The following is a 4,387-nucleotide window of genomic DNA, read 5'->3' as shown; positions in this document are numbered from 1 at the left end:
AACAGCAGTTAAAAAAAAGAGTAGTTTTTCATGTATAATATAAACAATGATTTTCACCTGTTTTTTAATACGCATTCCTAGAATATATCATTAGATGAAAAGAAAAGTAGCCTTGAAAAGGCAAAACAGTTCAAAATACACACATGTGCACCCACACGCAACTACTATGGTGCTTAGTTCAAATTCCAGCTCTGGTATTTACCAGGTATGTGATCTTAGGCAGGAAGCTTAACCTATATGTGTCACGTTTTGCCATCTGTAAAAGGAAAATAATACTATTGGCTTGTCCACTTAAGGAGGAGCTCTAGTAACACAATGGTTAAAGTGCTTCATTGCTAACCAAAAAGTTGGTGTTTCAAGCTCATCAGCTGCTCCTGGAGAGAAAGATGTGGCAATCTGATTCTGTGTAGATTTACACCCATGGCAAAGCCTATGGGAGTGTTCTTATTCTGCCCTATACTGTTACAATGAGTTAGCACCTTCCTGATAGCAGTAAGTTTAGTTTGGGTTCTGGCATCAGATTTAGAGAATTAAATTACTGAATATTTCAAAATGCTTACAATAACAGTTGGAACATAATAAACATTTGTTTTTGTTTTGCTTTTTTTAAAAAAAAGAAACCATCCCTTTTAAAAACACAATTGAACACATATGAAAAGAAAAACAATGGAAATTCTCAAGGGCCTCAACTGAAGTTGTTGTTATTAAGTGGCATCAAGTGAAGTCTGACTCAGTAAACCTAGCATAGGATTCCAAGGAGTGACTAGTGGGTTTGAACCACTGATTTGCAATCAGCAGTCCAGTGCATATCCTATAGCGCCAGACCAGAACTCCTTCAAGTGAAGGAAGAATTAAAAACAAACAAACAAAAAAAGATTTAAAACTGGGGATGACTAGGGTTTAGAGTAGAGATACAAACACTTCAGCTTTAGTGGTCACAGAGAGAGAGACTTGGCACAAAAGACACATGCACTTGGAAGTAACCTCTTTCCAAGCCTCCACATCTAACAGTAAACTAGGGGGAAATCTGCCTAATGGAAATTATCTGTTTTGGTCTGAAGTCTGTTGTTATATACTGTTAAGTCAGTTCTCATTCAGAGTGACCCTGTTTAGGGTTTTCCAACAGAAAGCGTCATCTTTCTCACTCAGAACAGCTAAAGGATTTGAATTGTTGACCTTGAGGTTAGCAGCCAATGTGTAACACACTGGAATCTAAGTTTAAAAAAAAAAAAGGGGGGGGGGTTTGAATTTTCTATGATTTGCAGAGGTAAAACAGCCTCAACCACACAGCTATATTTATGTTCATAAAAAAAATTTTTTAATCAAGAAATCAATTCACCAGAGAGAGAATAGTGGTGGTGGTGTGCCGTGGAGTCGGTTCTGACTCACAGTGACCCTGCATAGGGCTTCCAAGCCTGAAATCTTTGTGGGAACAGAAAGCCCCATGGAAAGGCTGATAGTTTCTAAATGCTAACCTTGAGAGGTTAACAGCCAGACTAACCATTAGGCTCCCAGAGCTCCTTGTTGTTGTTGTGAAGTGCCATCGAGTCAATTCTGACCCATAGCGACTCTGTATAGGGTTTCTGAGGAACAGCTGGTGAGCTTGAACCACTGACCTTGCAGTTCAAATGGCTTTGCAGTCTGGCACATTAACCCACAGCACCACACCAGGTCTCCCCCAGAGCTCCTTAGAGAAAAGTAAAAAAGAAAAGAAATGCGAAGACCACAAAGATTTTTAATGAAACAAAAGAACTTTTTAAATCAACAAAGTCACAATTTAAAAAGCCATTTAAATAAATCCCAAACTAATCCCACTGTCATCAAGTCCAAGTCTCAGAGACCAAATCTTTAGGAGAGTAGACATCACCTTTCTCCTCCAGAGCAGCTGGTGGGTTTAAACTACCAACCTTGTGTTTAGCAGCACACACCACCACCAGAGCACCTTCAAATGAAATAAAGAAATAACTTTTTTTTTTAAAAAAAAGGCATAGACCGCCTTTCTCTTCCTTTCCACTGCTACGCTCCATCTTCACAATGTCTTCTCATAAGACTCTTAGGATCAAGAGATTCCTGGCCAAGAAACAAAAACAGAATCGTCCCAGTCCCCAATGGATTCGAATGAAAATGGGGAATAAAATCAGATAAAACTCCGAGAAGCACTGGAGAAGAACCAAGCTGGGTCTCTAAGGAGTGGCTGTGTTCTTTAAGGAGTGGCACATGTTCACTAAGGAGTCGCACATGTGGATGGTGCAGCACGTAATAGACCCAGGTCCTAGAACCCTACCACAGCACCATAGCAAGTTCAATTTTGCCAAGATTTGATCAGTTGAACATGTTTTGCAAAACTTCTGGTTTCTTCCTTTATTTTTATGCTTCCACATTTAAAGAGGTTAGCTAATAAATATGTGAGGGCTTTGGTTTGGGGAAAAAAAAGGCATAGACCTAAAACTGAAAGAAATGATGAGATGTGACAGTTACGAGCAGACAGTAAAGTAAAAAATCTGGAAAATGCAAAGTCTCGAAGAAAATATAAACTAATAAAAAGACTTGTTAAATGTGGTCAAGTCGATTCCAACCCATAGTGACCCTGTATAGGGTTTCCAAGGAGTAACTGGTAAGCCTGAACCACCAACCTTGTAGTTTAAACAACATATTTTCAGTCCAGCTAATTAGCCCACAGCACCACACCAGGAGTTCTGGTGTGGTGCTGTAGGCTAATGTGTCAGGCTGCAAAGTCGTCTGAACTGCAAGGTCAGCAGTTCAAGCTCACTACTTCTTGGAATCCCTATACAGGGTCACTATGGGTCGGAATCAACTCAATGGCACCTAACAACAATAAAAAGACTGGAGAGGCCTAAATCCAAAGTCTATAGAAGTGGGAAACCCAAAAGAAGCAACCCAGTAACCTTGGCAGAATATCTACACAGCTGATGTCAAGGGTACTAAATTGTATGAGAAAGATGGCTTGAAAATCTTTAAAAGACTCTATTAAATCTATCTACAGAGAAATATAAGGCGACTTACAAAAGTTCATAGAAAATTTTCATTATCTTTTAATTCTATTTTTCCACAAACTTGTTGAAGACCCTCATATTGGAATCCAGACAAAACAAAATGCCTTGCATTTTGTTGTTGTTATTTTGGGGGGTCAGGGGAGGCGGGAAATAACAATTATGCTCCTCCTAGGTCCAGCATAAAAGCTTGTAAGGGGCTCTCCAAGTTACACTTGGTATATATTCACCTGGAACAGAGAAAGACATCAGGAATGTTGTTGTTGCTAAGTCAAGTCGGTTCCAACCCATAGCGATCCTGTATAGTTTCCAAGGAGCAGCTGATGGGTTTGAACTGCCGACCTTGAGATTCAAACTGATCTTGAGTCCAGTGCATTAACCCACAACACCAAACCAGAACTCTTCATCAGGAATGATGTTGTTAAGTGCCATCTAGTTGGTTCCAAACCACAGTGACCCTGTATAGGGTTTTCAAGGAACAGCTGGTGATCTTGAACCACCAACTCTGTGGGTTCAAAAAAACTTTGCAGTCCAGAGCATTAAGGAAATAGAGTCCATGGCTAGCTGCCATGAACCACAAAACTGTCCTTTGCCATAAGATCAGAAGAACTCAATCATTTTGATCAGAAATTCTACTGAACAATCCAAATGAAAAGGGTGTTAGAGGAGAGGAGATACACAGAACTGAATTTAAAATTCCCATGAAATCCAGACTTTCTGGAGCCAGTGAGGCTATATGAAACCTGATACAAGTGCTCTGAGATAGTCTTTAAACCTTAATAGCCAAAATAAACCAAACCTTAATAGCTTAATAAATCAAAAATAGCCCCTGAAGTCTTCTTTAAACCAAATGTTACTGTGCCGATGGTCCAGTCAGTTCTGACTCATAGAGAACCTGTATGAGGGTTTCAGAGGAGCAGCTGGTGAGTTTGAACCGCCGACCCGGAGGTTCAAATGACCTTGTGGTCCAGTGCTTACTTTACAGCACCACACCAGGATTCCTTAAACCAAATGATAAGTGCCGAGTTGGTTCTGACTCATAGTGACCCTGAAGGGTTTCCTAGTGGTTCAAACTGACCTTGCAGTCCAGTGCATTATCCTGCAGCGCCACACAAGGATTCCAAATGTTGCTGTTGTTAAGTGCTGTCAAGTTGGTTCCAATCCATAGTAACCCTGTATAGGGTTTTCGAGGAATGGCTGGTGAGCTTGAACTGCCGACCTTGCGGTTCTAATCGACTTTGCAGTCCAACGCATTAACCCACAGCACCATACCAGGACTCCAGGACTCCAAATAGTTCTGCCTCATTGTAAAGACTGTCTGCTTTGAGCACTGTGCTCTTTCAAATAACTGCCTATATGGGATCAAATTAGCAACA

The 4,387-nt window shown here is 40.5% G+C and overlaps 1 pseudogene; it reads left to right on the top strand.

Moving 5' to 3' along the window:
* Window positions 1–2,034: 2,034 nt before the first annotated feature.
* Window positions 2,035–2,187, top strand: LOC102838820 (annotated as a pseudogene).
* Window positions 2,188–4,387: the final 2,200 nt, after the last annotated feature.

The sequence above is a fragment of the Chrysochloris asiatica genome, unplaced genomic scaffold (assembly GCF_000296735.1).
Source record: "Chrysochloris asiatica unplaced genomic scaffold, ChrAsi1.0 scaffold00049, whole genome shotgun sequence".
Classification (NCBI taxonomy): Eukaryota; Metazoa; Chordata; class Mammalia; order Afrosoricida; family Chrysochloridae; genus Chrysochloris; species Chrysochloris asiatica.
Note: the sequence above shows the minus strand (reverse complement) of the source record. Positions and strands in the feature narration are given on the sequence as shown.